General features: G+C 37.0%; 1 protein-coding gene across 12 annotated transcripts in view; it reads right to left on the bottom strand.

Moving 5' to 3' along the window:
- PPFIA2 (PTPRF interacting protein alpha 2) overlaps window positions 1–16,615 on the bottom strand; it is a 479,171-nt gene that overhangs the window by 148,597 nt on the left and 313,959 nt on the right. The window lies entirely within an intron of this gene.

Below are 16,615 nucleotides of genomic sequence, written 5' to 3'. Positions count from 1 at the left end.
TTAAACTGGTCTCATTGTCATTATTTTAACGGCCATTATTTTAGCACTTCCAGTCCAAATATAGTTAATTTACAAAAAAAAAATTCTCAGAAGGCAATTAATTTTTGCAAAATTTTAGCTCAGATTTATACACATGATACTTTGAACTAAGAAACAGATTCCCAGATAGTTGTAGTTTAAGTGATCTTAATAATATATAGAGTAGAAAATCACATTACAGCATTTAAAAAATATATTTGCTATTCATACATATTATTATGAAAATATTTACATTACATTAATACCATAAATTATTTGTTTCTTGGCAAGTTTTATTATAGTATCAACTCAGATACAGAGTCAGTATTGGTTCTAGGGGAAATCAATGTCCATAGTATTTAGTACATATTAAGCATATAAGTTTAATATGATTCAATATTTATTGAATATTTATTGAATTTTATATTTATATTGAATATTTATATTAAATAAATATGGAATCATATTAAAATTATAAGTTGAAATTATGAGACCAACATGTCACACAGACAAAGAATTATCAAGTAAACAAAAGACATGGAGAGATTGGGTATGTGTCCTGCTGCCTGCCATTGCTGCCCACATGCCAATGATATATTCATGAGAAAAAGTGATTTTGCATATGACCTCCAGCAATTCAACACATAACTTATCATTTCTTAAGGGTATATCACCACATAATGAAGAACAACTCTGTAAAAGCTCTTCTCTCCTGTAGTACTGCAATCACCAAATAATTGGTTCCCTTACTCCCATTCTTGCCCATCTACAATCTATCATCCACAAAGCAGCCAGATTCATCTTTTAAACCTAAGTTATATCGTGTCACTCTTCAGCTTTCCAAAGAACCGTTCTGTTTTCCCAACTTGTTTAGCATAATTTTAAACTTCTTAACAAGGTCTACAACACCCTACATGATTCCTTCAGCCACAATGGCCTCCTTTCTGTCCCTCAAACAGACCTGGCACTTTCTCATCCAGAACTGAGGAACTTGCTGATCTTCCTGCCTGAAGGATTCTTCCCCAGCTCAGACTATAGCTGACACAATCTCAGCTTTCAAAAGTCAGCTGAAAAACCTACTTTTCAGACAAAGTGTACCTAGCCATTATACTTTGTACAATATATCTGTGTTTATTTTGGTGTGTATCTTACTCATTAAAATCTAATATTTTATTCCTTTATTTTCGTACTCACTTTGCTTGTTTATTTAGCTAGCAGAAGTCCTAATGATATCTCATGGGAAAATAATTTTCAAAGGAATACATTATTGACAACAACATTTTCATATGAAGCAGCACATCACATTAGTATGTGCAGGGATTCAATATAAATGTTAAATTAAATAATAAATGGATATAGAAAAACAAAGAATGTAAACCTAATTCATTCAGAAATAACAAAAGATAAAGATTTACTGTGCTTGAGAATCATCAGACATTCCTCTCATGTTAGTTAGTGTAGAAATGAATTACATCAAAGAAAAAACAAGAATGAAATAGTCCCTGCATATATCATTTTCATATTACATTCTTAACATCTTTCTCTTACATAAGTCAATAATATTATATTATAATCAATACATAATAAAACTTTATTATGAATTTTTTAATTAAAGTATTGTATACTGACATTTCACTAAGATAACATCCATGACTTAAATATGTTAAGCCAACAGTAACAATAAATTTTAAAATTCTATGCTTTTTCTTCCATTATTTAATTATAAGTGAAGAGAGACCTTTTTAAAAAATATTTAAACATCAAACTTAACTCTTAGTTTACAGAATAACTTCAATTTGTTTAGTAGTTCAGATAAATATCAAATACACCCTAGTGCCTAAAATAAAGCAGTCCATCTATAAAGATTTACTGAATGACTCAGTGAAATGATAAATTAATGACCTTAATTAGAAAAGTCAAAACACCAAATTCACATGGAAAACCTTATGCAAATATGGTTGTGCCACTATATTAAAAAATTACAAACTTCCAGTTTTTCATAAAATATATACATGGCAATTAATTCCAAGAAAGACAAACTTTTCAACCACTAACATGCAAACTCTACTTTTTCTAAAAAATCAATCCTGCAAATTAGATTTTTGAAACTGGAGAATTGATGCAGGATCCTCTATATTCTCTATCATTCTAATATGATTATATTCTGTTCTATTTTTGCTCAATAACAAATTACCCTGGGTAGTTATGAAAGCAAAGCTTCAGCATCTGATTTTATTGTAGGTGTTAATAAGCTTGATTCTTTTTCCTTTCACACTGGGGAAAGTGAGATGTTCTCTCCTGCAAATACAACTTTGGGGGTTGGGTCTGCTCTTCTGTGTGTTCAAAAGGGCAGAGAAGGTCACCTAGAAATCTGTAGCTGGAGGTAGCACAGGCCTCTTTAGGAAATTCTCCCAGCTGGCTTGACAAAGGAATGCAGTAGGTGGCTTGAGAAGTGGTTTACAAATATAGCAAGCAGAATGAAAAGTGGCTGATAACCTTAAAACATTCTCTGGGCTCTACTGACAGAAAAAGCTGTTAAAGGGAGGGTTCAAGTGACTCGTCTAGAATAGTTAAGTAGGACTGGATCCCTCACTGTTAAACAGCATGACCTATTACAAATAGGATGGCGTGGTGGTTAGGACAAATCACTTCTGGGGAGTCTCTGTTGCTTACTCAGTTGTGACATAAATGCAACAATGCACTGGAAACCCACTATGTGCCAAGAACTGTGTTGAACTATTTTAATCTGCAAATTAGGTCTTATGATCCACATTTAACAAGTGATTAAACTGAGATAAAGAGAATTTAATGAGAACTAAGGAATCAAATAAAAGTCCTTATCTTTATACTTTTTACTATGTCACATTGTCTCACATGGCTTTGCATTTGGGCTCTATTAAGTCAGGGGAAGTTAATGGTGGGTGAGGATGGGGAGGAAGCATTTCCTTTCCACGTTCTGCTACCCTCCCACCTTGGAATCCTTTGTACTTCATTGAAGTATGGACCCCTCCCTGGACAGATTCACATATAAGCAGAATTTTGCATGCATTTCCACACATACCAATCCACTGAAGCCCATGGAACGCTGGTCAAGAGAAACTTTTCTACAGTCATTTTAACTGATTAACCATGATTTGTCAAGTGTTTGTTGACATTTGTTTTAAAATGCCCAGAATTCATTCATATTCCTTTTGGTGACAACATCTTACATTTTCACTGGGGAATTTTCCTTCCCCACTCTAATCTTAGAGAGACTGTCAATCAGGGGGCCAGAGCTCATGGCAAATGGGTGGGCACATGATCTAAGCCAGGGCAATTAGAACATTCCTTGAGAGAAGTTTCTGGCAGAGATATGGGGGAAGAGTCTCCTTTCTACTATGGAACGTAAGCTGGTGGGATATGATCAGAGTGCTGTTTGCCATGAGTTCCTCCTCATAGAGAAGCAGGTAGAAAAGCTGGAGCCCTGATGAATTACTTCTGCTGCTGATTTTAGCCATAAATCAGCTCTATCCCTGGCATTTCAGTAAAATGAGCCCCAAATTTCCCCTCTGTGCTCAAACTTGTTTGGATTGGTTTTCTGTCACTTGTAACTAAAAGTGTCTTTGCACTTATTTGGGAGGTGGAAATGTGCCCTTCTGGCCAACCCGAGCCAGGTACTTCCCAGACACCTCTCCTGCTCCTGGAGATCCATATGTTACAGAGATTTGGGGTGTGTTTATTTAAAAAAAAGATGCATGCAACTCATGGGGGTGGGGGGGAATTTGGGGATCAACCGTTAACGAGTTCACATCTGATATTACTCAGTCATAAAAAAGAATGAAATAATGCCATTTGCAGCAACATGGATGGACCTAGAGATTGTCATACTGAGTGAAGTTAGTCAGACAGAGAAAGAGAAAAATCGTGTGATATCGCTTATATGAGGAATCTAAAAAGAAAGGATACAAATGAATGTATTTACAAAACAGAAAAGGACTCACAGATTTAGAGAACGAACTTATGGTTACCGGGGGTAGGGGGGGGAAGAGTGGAAGGAAGGGATAGTTAGGGAGTCTGGGATTGACATGTACACACTACTATATATATATATATTTTTTCACACTACTATATTTAAAAAGGATAACCAAAAGAACCTACTGTACAGCACAGGGACCTCTGCTCAATGTTATGTGGCAGCCTGGATGGGAGGGGAGTCTGGGGGAGAATGGATACATGTATATGTATGGCTGAGTCGCTTGGCTGTGCGCCTGAAACTATCACAACATTGCTTATCGGCTATACTCCAATACAAAATAAAAAGTTTAAAATTTTTTTTTAAAAATCTGGGGCAAAAAAAAAAAAAAAAAGAGTTCTTTAGGAAAAAAGAATACATGAGGGTGTACCGGTACTCATCCAGGCTAGTCAAGGTGATGAGGAGGAGGAAAAAAAAAAAAAAGGAAGAAGATAAAAGAATGACAGGTGACTCAAAAAGCTAACGTACTTCAGCTAAAACTCTGGCATCTGTGTGATTCTTGCTCTCTGGCTTATTGCTTTGCCTTGACCCTTCTTTGTGTTTCCTGATAGCTCATTAAGCTTCTGACAGCCTGACTCCCTGCTTCTAGGCACTCCCAAACCCATTATATTCCCAAGGCAGCCTTCCAAGTTTTTTTTTCTTTAAACCTTTGCCTCTGTCAGGTTGTTTTTGGCTCTTATCAATCTCTGACAAGCTCTGAGCTCACACAGTGGACTACTGGTGGTCTTGGTGGTCAGTCTCCTAGTCAGGAAAATTCCCCAGCCCCCACCCCTTTTTCTACCAGACTATTTCAGGGTTCCTAGCATGTCTTGCAACAGACTCTCTTCTATCCTCATTCTCTGAAAAACAGTTTTCCTTGATGACCTGGAGAGATTCATTCATTTCACATATATTCATTGATATTTCACTGATGATATATCAGGTATTAGGAAAATTAATAGGGGGAAAAGGCAAAGTTCTTTAATTCATTCTTGTTGGGTGAGACAAACTATAAACAAAAATAAGTGGAATACATTTTTAAATGGTGATAATTGCAAAGGGAAAATTAAAGCAAGGGAGGGATGCTATGAGGTGCAGTTTAATTAGGAATTAGGTGATTTCTGAGTATAGACCTGAAGATGAGAGGGAGGAAGCAATGTGACTATCTGGGAGAAAAACTTTCCAGGCAGAGAGTTCAGAAAATGAAATTCATTATTGAAAACAAAAGTTTGAGATTCATAAAAATGTTTTAGTGAGTTCATATGATGTAAGATGTCCTCTTCAAAAGATAGCTAAAACATCACTGAAAGTTGACATCTTGGAAATTTCAGGTATCAGGGAATGCACAGAAACATGTGATTCTTAAGAGAAATGTGATTTGGGAGAAAATAATAGAGTCTCTTTCATATCTCTATAGTCTCACATTTCTCAAGTGTTTAAAATGTATTTTTTTTTCATATTTTGTTGCTCTTTATTTATTCCTAAACTTCCAAGTTTATCTGTGGGGTCATATTCCTTCAGCCTGAAGAACTCCCTTTAACTTTCTTTTAGAGCAGGCCCACAGATGATAAATTCTCTTAGCTTCCTTCATTGAGAATGTCTTTATTTTACTTTCATTCCTGAAGGATATTTTTTGCCAGATGTAGAGTTGTTGACAGTTCTTTTCTTGCAGCACTTTATTTTTTTATTATTATTGTTATTTATTTATTTATTTTGGCTGTGTCGCATGGTATGCGGGATCTTAGCTCCCCGACCAGGGATCGAACCCATGCCCTCTGCTGTGGAAGCACAGAGTCCTAACCACCGGACTGCCAGGGAAGTCCCTTGCAGCACTTTATTTTTTAAATTTATCTACTTATTTATTTTATTTTTGGCTGCATCGGGTCTTTGTTGCTGAGCACGGGCTTTCTCTAGTTGTGGCGAGCGGGGGCTCCTCTTCATTGCGGTGCGCAGGCTTCTCATTGTGGTGGCTTCTCTTGTTGTGGAGCATGGGCTCCAGGCACGTGGGCTCAGTAGTTGTGGCTCACAGGCTCTAGAGCACAGGCTCAGTAGTTGTGGTGCACGGGCTTAGTTGCTCCGCGGCATGTGGGATCTTCCTGGACCACGGCTTGAACCTGTGTCCCCTGCATTGGCAGGCGGATTCTTAACCACTGTGCCACCAGGGAAGTCCCTAAAATGTATTAATCTATTTATTCACCAAATATTCATTGATCGTTGTTCTAAACATGAGACACCACTGGGGAAAAACCCTTCTCTCAAAAAGCTTACATTCTAGTAAATGAGGGAAACAAAGAAAGAAGCAGTAAGACAACAACAATAAAATAACAATCATTTAATGAGCTCTTACAATGTGCCAAAAACTGTGCTCAGCACATTATATAAATTTTTCTTCTTTACATCATTTCATCTGTACTGTCTTTTCTTCCAAGTTTAAGATTTCTTGAGAGTGGACCCTGAGACAAATGATTTCACACAGTAGTTTATTTGGAAGGTGATTCCGAGAAGCATAGCATTCTTAAATATTCTTAAAAGGCCTAGGATGAGTCCTGGCCCTTCTAGGTGTAACTGGTTTTATGACTTTGTACAAGTTTCTTAACCTCAAGTTCATGTTCCTCTGCTATAAAATGAGGGATAATAATACCTACGTTTTAGTGTGTTTGTACTGTAAAATACTTAATTGTATATGATGTACTATAAGCATTTATAATGTAATAATGATCACCTTTATCTTCTTATTCATACTTCATGTTCTAGCTTATTGAAGGACTTGCAGTTACACACACCCAAAATGCCATCTTGGCTGTGAGTTTTTATTTATTTATTTATTTATTTATTTATGGCTGTGTTGGGTCTTCGTTTCTGTGCGAGGACTTTCTCCAGTTGCGGCAAGCGGGGGCCACTCTTCATCGTGGTGCCCGGGCCTCTCACTATCGCGGCCTCTCGTTGCGGATCACAGGCTCCAGACGCGCAGGCTCAGTAGTTGTGGCTCACGGGCCTAGTTGCTCCGCGGCATGTGGGATCTTCCCAGACCAGGGCTTGAACCCGTGTCCTCTGCATTGGCAGGCGGATTCTCAACCACTGCGCCACCAGGGAAGCCCCTTGGCTGTGAGTTTTTATATTCATTTGGAATGCTCACGCACAGAGCTCCTAAAACCCTTGTAAATTCCTGACAACAGTACTCAGGGCACCTTTTGTTCTAATGGGGGATTCCGGGTGGGCTCCTGGATGGGGGCTCATCGCCAGAAGGACCAAGCTGTGATTTCAAGCCTGGAATTTTTAGCCCCACCCACCATTCTCCAGAGAGGAAACAGGGGCTGGAAGTGAACTTAATGACTGATATGCCTATGTAATGAAGCCTTCATAAAATTCCCAAAAGTACAGGGGTTGGGGAGCTTCCAGGTTGGTGAACATATCCACATACTGGGAGGGTGATGTATCCCAACTCCACAGGGACAGAAGGTCCTGAACTTGGGACCCTCCCAGACCTCACTCTGTGTATCTTTTCATCTGGTTGTTCATCTGTATCCTTTATCATACCCTTTAATAAACTGGTAAACATAGGTTAGGTAAATGTTTTCCTGAGTTCTATGAGCTGCTCTAGCAAATTAATCAAACCCAAGGAGGGGTTAGTGGGAGTTTCTGATTTATACCCATTCAGTCAGAAGCACAGATGACAAATTGGACTTGCAATTGGCATCTGAAGTAGGGTGGGAGTGGTCTTGTGGGACTGAGCCCTTAACCTGTAGGATCTGGTGCTACCTCCAGGTAGATAGTGTCAGAATTGAGCTAAACTATAGGACACCCTGCTGGTGTTGCAGTCAATTGTTTGGTAGGGGAAAAACTCCCGTACAGCTGGTGTTGGAAGTGCTGCGAGTGTGGCAGTAGTGTGAGCGGAAAGGAGAATCACAGGAAGTAGGGCAGAGTTTTTCCTTACACACTCTTCCTCCTCCTTAACTCTTCTCAGTTATCTTTCAGGTCTTAGCTTATATGTCACTCACTGTGGGATGGGTGGCATCCCAGTGATTTAAGTTACATAATTCCTTAGCATTCTCCACTAACTCATATCATACAAATTATCACTCTTTAGCACAATTGGCTGTTAGTTTTCTGACTGCCCATTTTGACACTGAGTGCCTTGAGACCAGAAACTATATCTGATTGATTATTTATTCCCAGTTCTTAGTAAACTCTCTGACAAGTAGAAAGCACTCTAGAAATATTTATGGAGTATTGAATGACAGCAGACTGTATGAATGGAAAAGTCCTAAATAGGGAGTCGGAAAAATTGGATGGAAAAATACTTGAGAATGTATACATGGAGAAGCAAATTAGTTATCCACATAAAAGACCATATGAACTTGAAGTCTTTCCTAAAGTTCATATTACATGATTCAAGGTTAAAAAGGAGCCCTGGGCATGGAAGAGCTCACTGGGGAACTACAGAAAAAAAAGAACAAGAAATATTGACATAGCCTTGTAGGATATTCACAACTCTCAGTGTGAGGAGGCAAAGTAGAAGACACAGACAACTGTAAAGGAGGATAGGGATAGGATCATGGAAGGACAGCTTAAAGAAAGTCTACAAGAGATACTCTATAAATATAAAGTAATAGGCAATTTCACTGTGTCTTAAAATATTAAAAAAAAATTTACAAGTGTATTGTAGCCTAGGTAATATGATTGAGGTGCACTGAAGTACACACTGTGTTTATATGCTTTAGACTTTGGATAGATTGACATTAGATGGAAAGTGGAATTCCAAGGGTATCTAGAAATTTGTTTCTGCCAACAAAATTCTTAAAGTGGAAACAGAAAAGCAATGTAAATTAATTTAATTTTCACTTTGTTTCCTCTTCCTCATCTTTTTGAAAATGTCAATGTACGAGACATTTCCCTGAAGTTGGATAAGGAAGGAAGACAAATAAGGAATAGGAGTTTAGAAATTAAATGTATAATTAAGAACTGCCAGCAGTAATAATAGTTGCTCTATGTTGAACATCAATTATATGCCACATACATGCAAAGCAATTTACATACATTATTTCATTTAATCTTCCCAGTAACCTTATAAACTGGGTATTATTATTTTTATTTTATAAGTAAGGGAACTAACATAAAGGGCATAAATAATATACTTGAGGTCATACAGAAAAAGATACGACAAAGGTTTCCAATCCAGGTATGATACCTTCAAAATGGATGGTTTTTAAGCATTATGCTATAATGCCTTTTGAAAATTAATGAAATGATTCACTGCATACACAATCCACATACTTATCTAGGTCAGGACTACAGTTCTGTGGTCTGATAGCAGGGGAATTTACCTGCCCTGATTTGACAAAACAATTTAGACACAGAAGATGTCTTCAATTATTTTTACGAATAAAAATCATGCTGTTGGGGCTTCCCTGGTGGCGCAGTGGGTGAGAGTCTGCCTGCCGATGCGGGGGACACGGGTTCGAGTCCTGGTCTGGGAAGATCCCACATGCCACGGAGCAACTGGGCCCGTGAGCCACAGCTGCTGAGCCTGCGCGTCTGGAGCCTGTGCTCCGCGACGAGAGAGGCCGCGATGGTGAGAGGCCCGCGCACCGCGATGAGGAGTGGCCCCCGCTTGCCGCAACTGGAGAGAGCCCTCGCACAGAGGCGAAGACCCAACACAGCCAAAAAATAAATAAATTAATTTAAAAAAAAATAGTAACAACATCTTAAAAAAAAAATCATGCTGTTTACATTATTTATCATTTTTATTTATAACTCTTTTGTGGCACAGGCATTTCAGTTTACCTTGAAAATTTCCCAGCTACCTTTTAAAATGAATCATGTCTACCATACTCATGCTAATTCTCCAGGGATCTTCATTCTGATGTTTTTAAATTCATATTTGCCTTAACGTATTTAACAACAACTTCCAGACAGTGCCCACATCTAATTAACAAAGATTCTTTTCATCTATTTTTACCCCAAATTCAATTAACAATTCCAAGAGTGAGACTTACAGAAGTCTCACTACACCAACACATAGTTTGCTTCTAAACAGATAACTTATTCTAATTTAGCTGAATTCCAGGCTTAGATTACACTGAGGCTGCAACATGAAAAAAACAAAGACAAAGCAACTAGTAGAACAGCAGGGATTTACAATTTACACTTAAGCAACTCAACTCTCCAGACACAATAGTTTGGGTTTGTGTTGTTATATATTAAGTGGAAAACCAAAAAGATTGAGACACTTATTCAAACAGAACTAAGGATACTAAGCCAATAGCAATTTCACTTTCCAGCTCTGGCTTTTGGACATAAGATTTATAAGCAACACTGAAGCATATTAAAACCAGTGAAAAGCAACTTCATGTAGTCCAGTGCAGTTTGATCAGCTCATGTGTAACATTAACTTTCATTGTTTTTCAGTGAGAATGGATAGACTGAAAACTTGTGAAACGTAACTGATCCAACGAACAATCAAATTGTCTTGAGATGGGAATCAGAGGTTTGTATTGTGAGGATTCACCTCGTGTCAAGTTTAAAAAATAGTTATTTAATTAATGATTTAAAGAATGAATCCATTTATCCTAATGAATGACCAAATAGCTTGGAGGTGGGAAGTATAGTTTAATTTGGTGGTTGCTTAGAATTTTTACCACTATACTATTCAGTCAATAAATAATTATTGAATTAATTAGAACATACTACATACTTTTATCTTTAACCTCCTCCACTTTGGCTGACCAGCCTTTCCAATTCCCATTAGATGAACTGACTGGATGTTAAAATTTAAATGCACATCACCAGTAAGTTTCTGGTGACGCTTTGATGAAAAAGATAGTACACAAACAGTACATGCAGTTTGGCTATTTCCAAATTTTACATCTGCTTATATCTAAAAACATAAAGATACCTTGTATGACTACGGAATCTAAGCTTATTTAGTTTTTAATGATGAAAAAATTCTTTTAAGATAATATTAAAGATTTTTAAGACCATTCTTAAAACAGTAACTGTCATGCAAAACTGTTATTTTTAGTTTTAAGTTTAAGACAGTGGTTGAAAGAACAATAAAATTTCAAATGTTTCCTTAGATAGATTTGTTTTTACAGTGAATGATTATGATCTCTATTTCCAATGTTAACTGTAACATTCAAAAATAGCTGTATTTTAGTATAGTTATTGATATGTAATTCTGATCTAAATTACAACTCTCTACCAAACTATCTCTATCCTTTTCATCTAATTGGTATTTCAGTCATTACATTTTTCTGATACTTGGTTACTCTTTATTTTTATTTATTTCCACTATTCAAATAGTTCTTTAATATTTAAAACGATAATAAAATCAAATGCTGGCATTTTCATTAGAAGCATATAAATGGCTTCAGAAAATACAAAACAACTTAAATTGGACAGTATTAGTGGATATTGTTCAGGCACAGTACTGCTATTGTAGTAGAGTAGCAGCTAAGAATGGCATTAGATGAAAGAATAGTAATAAAAATGGCCAAGGAAGCTGTTAGTGTGGTAAAGTAGAGGAATTAATCCAGAGATCAAAAGCAAAAAAGAAGTCCTAAAGAGTTTTCCCAAAGTGTCAATAATAGGAAAACACATACTGAACAAATTTTATTTTTCACTGCAAGAAAGCAAGCCTCAGTTGAAAATATAAATAAGCAAATAAATAAATGAGGAGGGGTGGAAAATATTCATTGAGGTAAACAAATGACACTGAGAAGTACACCACCACATGTAAAACAACTGCAATAATTCAGTGTTGAGTGCTGAGAATGGTGGCAGCAATTTAGTTGAAAGTTTTGAATGTCATGGAAAAAGTACATTGCAATCTCCATCACCCTGGAAGATGCCATTGCTAATAACTTCCCTCCCTAAAGAAGACAGCAGAATCCTACTTAAAAAATAGTTTAATTAAAAAAGGAGGCCATTAGATTGAGGTGGCTCTAATGCCCAAGCGACCTACAGAAGCAAACCAAAATCTAAGCCTGTGACGCCTAAAGATTACACGACCAAACGCTTAGGATAACCAATCACAAACAGCCAGTTAGGATTTAAGCTATAGCCAATCAAATAATTTCTCTTCTTTGCTCCTGCACTATTTCTGAGGGTTTCCCCTGGCTCCTATGGTGGAGCACTCCTGACCACTTCTGGTTTGGCATTGCTTGATTTGATTTTTTTTTTCAAATAAACTCTTACAAATTTTTAATATGCCTCAGTTTATCTTTTAACACTTGTCTCACAATGAGAAAAGCAAATAGGACTTACTAAAGGTATCGATTGTGATAAAGTACTTCTTGACATAGAACAAAGGCTTACTTCTTCGTGCTCTCCACAGTCACTACCACTAGGTCCCTTACTCCCTAAAGTCAGAAGTATCAAAATATGCTAATTTGGTTTGGGCTTCAGGTAAAGGCAGAGGGACAACTGATTACATATATCCCTTCTCCTCCAAATAAACAAAAAAGAAAAGCAAAATGAGGAGACCGAGTTATGCTGAGAAGAGGGTCACAGCAAACTGAATAGTCCAATGAGAACTTACGTGATCAGTTTATAGAGTAGCAGCTACGCTCTGTGACTAAGAGTCTGTCTTCAAAAGTCTCAATATTTATTCTTTTATGAATTATGCTGACATGAATAAAAGTTTCTTCTTTAGTTATTTCATGTATAAAAAGTAGTATTAAATTCATCAAGCAAATACTGATTATTAAATTAATAAAGGTAGATCTACATAATATTAATCACATCTCTGTCATCTGTTTATTCAACTGCAGTCCATCTGCTGTCAGGAAATTTGGGATGTTTTAGAATGAACATTCTGTTTTAGTAATCCAAAGATGCTATATTTCCATCAACATATATTTGAATCCTCTAAAACATCACATTAAAATTCATCTCTGTGATCTGAGTACTAACCAGGCTTGGACCCTGCTTAGCTGCAGAGATCAGAAAAGATATCTGGTGCATTCTGGGGGTTGGGGGCAGGGGAGAATGGGGAGTTGTTGCTCAATGGATATAAAGTTTCAGTTACGCAATATGAATCAGTTCTAGAGACCTGCTGTACAACGTAGTGCCTATAGTTAACAATATGGTATTGTGCACTTTAAGATATGTTAGGAGGTGTTGAAATAACTTTCTAGGTCCAAGATGGACCCACATCAGCAAACCAGACCTTAGGTAACTTAGGTAACTCTGTCCTTGTAAATGCTCTTCTTGACCAGAAAAGCAGCATATCCAGTCAGTCAACTCCAAACACCAAGCCAACTCTGGGTCTTCCCACCCCTAACAAGGTGAACAGTGTGGGCCCAGCCAATCAGATGTTTTCTATTTTTCTCTTCCTTGTTCTTTATTCTCTATTTTATAAAAGCTTCTTGCCTTCCATCCCATTTTGCAGTTTTCTGAAAAGAGACTGTCCACTTCACAACGTGTTAAATAAAGCTGGTTTATATCACCTAAATTGTTTTCTTTCAATAGTTTTTTAATGGAGGATAGATCTCATCTAAGTGTTCTTATGACAAAAACAAAAACAAAAGCAAAACAAAAGCAACAAAAGAACAAAAGGATATTTTTTGGAGGTGATATATATGGTTATTACTTTGACTGTGGTGATGGCATCATGAGTGTATGCATATGTCCAAACTCATCAAAATGTATACTTTAAATAAGTACATTTTTTGTATATTAATTATACCTTAATAATGCTTAAAAAATCAAAATGGCCAACAAGCCTATGAAAAAAATAAAATAAATCTCTTTGGAGATGGACTATACTATTCTTTCAGCACCATGAAATTTGACCTCCTCAGCCAGTCAGGGCTAATACTGTAAGTACACAGTTGAGGTTTGTTGTTGTTGTTTTTCTCCAATCAGGGCAGAAGTGACAAAATTATAGGCTGTGTCCTGGAACAATTCCTTTTATCTCTGTTATGCTAAGGAAAAGAGTCTTAAGGGAAAGAAAAGCATATCAAAGTGCTTGAAAGTACTTGAGAAAATGTAGAAGGCAGAAACAATATCCATTAGTCATCCTTGCTTATAAAAAAGCAAGCCAGGGCAATAAAAAGGCTTTATCCATTTAGTTCCTTCCTTAGAAATCACAAAAGCAGCATACTAAACCCATTATTCTGAACAATTCTTTTTAAAGTAATCCATTCGCTTGGGTTCTAAAGGTAATAATCTTGCATTATGTTTGTTTGCACGCGTTTCAATGTTATTTTTATGTGATTTTTAAATGCATACATATTATAAAATGCCAGAATGGGAAGGGTCCACAACTTATGTGGTCTTTATACCTTATTTTTATGGGTGAAGAAAATGAAGTTTACAGAGAATGAATGGTAAGCCTCTTCCCATCCCCAGTAAATTGTCACCTGGTCAGTCCCACTGTGGACACACACTCCACCTCTCCAGATCTCAGTTCAATCATCTTATTAAAAAGGAGGCGAACAGTATCATAGCTAAAAAGATCAACGTCAACATCAATAACAATAATATTTACTGAAAGATACTTCGTGCCAAGCACAGTTTTAAGCACTCTACATGTGTCAACTACAAATTGACACTTGCCATCGACACTTGCCATCTACCTCTACGAAGATTAAATTATGAACCACTGCAGCTGCTGACCTTCAACACTCCCTGAAAGGAGTTCAGGGTGGAGATCAGGAATGAGGCACTCTGTGCTCTGGGAAAAACTGGCAGAACAGGTCTTCAGATGGTTAGATATTTTCAGGAGAAGATTTTATGAGCCCAATTCTTGCATCTCCTCATATCTAGAAAAGCACTAAAATCCTTCATGGTGATATCTGCTTCTCGTGACTAGCAGTAACCTTCCTGAAACTAGCAGAAAACTTCTGTAAAAAATATGTACTTGATTGCAGGTACTCCCCCTTCACCAAAATCACATATATATTGACCTTCCCGCCTACCTCTTCCGAGCAGTTTCTTAGAGCTATCTGAAATGCTATCTCCTGGGCTATAGTCCTCATTTTGCCTCAAAGAAAACCTAACACAACTCTCACCTTGTGCATTTTTTTCAGTCCACAGTGTATTAACTCATTTAACCCTTACAACAACCTGATGAGGCAAATTCTATTAGAGTTGAGGTAATTGACGCAAAGAGGTTATAAGGAAATTGCCTGTAGTCACAGAGCTAGCAGAGAGCAGAACCATTTAGGGGGAAAGTAAATGCCCAGGGGTGGTGGTTACAGCTCCTGTTTGGAGTGTGCTTACTCCTTTCCTTTCTTGTCATCAGCCCGGGTAGAATATATTCACAGCACCCAGCTGAATAGTCTAGATAGAATGATGGTTTTGCACTTGCCACTTTCTCTCCACTTGCCCACACTAACTTCTAACTGCTTCTTACTATCCACTTCTCATAGAACATTTCATATTTTTGTCTCCTTCTTTCTATTGTGATACATATCTCACTGTGTTATAATCTGCAGTTTATGGATTCTATGTCCTATATTTATGTTATATTTAGATTAAGATTCTTATTAGCAGTTCAACATCATCGTGATGCTTCCTTAAAATGCAGATTTCATTAAAATGGAATCTGCATTTTATGGATTCTATGTCCTATATTTATGTTATATTTAGGTCAAGATTCTTATTAGCAGTTCAACATCATCGTGATGCTTCCTTAAAATGCAGATTTCATTAAAATGGAATCTGCATTTTAATATTCTTCCAGGTGACCATTATACACCCTTCGGTTTGAGGACCAGTGCATGTGAAGTCTTCGAGTACAGAGAATTTTTTCTTGCTATTGCTGTATCGCAGGTAGAGGCAGCAGCCCCGTGAAAGGCTGCTGAAGGCTGTGACAGAGGAAGCCTCTAGGACGTGACCTGAGTGATCATGTAGTGCAGGGGTGGCCAACTACATCCTCCAGGCTGCCTATTTTTGTCAGGCCCACAAGATAAAAAAGGTTTTCACATTTTGAATAGTTGAAAAAAATCAAAAGAGGATAATACTTTGTGATACATAAAACTTAAAAGAAATTCAGTTTCCATTGTTCATAAATAGGTTTTTACTGGAACAGGGCCAAGCGTGCTTATTTACATAATTGTCTGATTGCTTTTGCTCTATAATGGTAGAGCAGTTGTGGTAAAGAGCTTCTAGCCCACAGAGCCTAAAGTATTTACTAGCTGGCCCTTTAAAGAAGTCTGCTGATCCCTGGTATAGTGGCCCACGTCCATCTTTTTCTTTATAAACTGTTCAAATGGACTCAGTGAAAGTCACAATTATAACTCTACTTCCTGATTTTTAGACTTATTCTCTCTATTCACTTTCATACATTATTTCCAATTTCACTTAAATAAGTAGAAACATAGAATAAATTATCCCTGAAATGCAATTACCTGATGAAGTGGATATGTTTTTTTCACATGCTCTTTGCTAAACTCATGTCTAAATAAGAATGTTTTAGATGGCTTTGGTTAATATTACAAAAGTAAGAACCGAGAGAACACAGAAAAAACCTAAAAATAAGTGTGGATTACATCTGCAGTGCTTTCTATCCATAGCTCTGTGTAACTTGTTTTATAGAATTTTTCTCTACCTAAAATTAATTTTAAATCAAAAATTTCTAACATAAGCTCTTTGCGGGCA

The sequence above is a fragment of the Balaenoptera acutorostrata genome, chromosome 11 (assembly GCF_949987535.1).
Source record: "Balaenoptera acutorostrata chromosome 11, mBalAcu1.1, whole genome shotgun sequence".
NCBI lineage: Eukaryota > Metazoa > Chordata > Mammalia > Artiodactyla > Balaenopteridae > Balaenoptera > Balaenoptera acutorostrata.
The sequence above is the reverse complement of the archived record's forward strand: the minus strand, read 5'-3'. Positions and strand labels throughout refer to the sequence as shown.